The following is a 626-nucleotide window of genomic DNA, read 5'->3' as shown; positions in this document are numbered from 1 at the left end:
CCCAGGGCCACGGCGAGACCGGCAGAGCGCGGAGCCGGGGCCGTGGTGAGGCAGGCAGCGAGAGGAGGGGAGCTCCTTACCCCTGCGGGGCCCTGGCTCATCAGTGAGCCAGGTCCTGCCACAGCTGCTCTGAGGGCTGTGGGGAGCGGGGCTGCCCCAGCCGCGCCTAATTGGACAAGCTGGGGATGGGCTCTGCCCCTTGCTCCCAGTGCGTGGCCGGGGGAGCTGCAGCATGACCCATGCCCTGCCCACGAGGTAAGTTCCCGCATGGAGCTGGGCGTGCCTCGGGGCTGGGCCAGGGCGGATGGGGTAAGTTCCCGTGCGGAGCTGGGGGCGCCTCGGGGCTGGGTTGGGGCTGTGTGTGTGCGCGTGCATGCATGCGCGTGCGCTTCTCAGCACATCCCAATAGCTGCTTTGGCTCTGTCTGCTGCAACACACGTGCACATTTCCAGACCTATTTCATTGTCACTTCCTGCAACTTCATTGGTGTTAAAGGTCACATGACATCACTTCCTGGTGTGATGTCACTTCCTGTGAAGTCTTTGAATATGGCTTTCTGGCCTATTGGGTGATAAAAAGTTTGTGATATGGCCCCACATTCAAAAAGGTTGGACACCCCTGGGTTA

The sequence above is a fragment of the Alligator sinensis genome, unplaced genomic scaffold (assembly GCF_000455745.1).
Source record: "Alligator sinensis unplaced genomic scaffold, ASM45574v1 scaffold1698_1, whole genome shotgun sequence".
In the NCBI taxonomy this organism is placed as follows: Eukaryota; Metazoa; Chordata; order Crocodylia; family Alligatoridae; genus Alligator; species Alligator sinensis.
The sequence above is the reverse complement of the archived record's forward strand: the minus strand, read 5'-3'. Positions refer to the sequence as shown.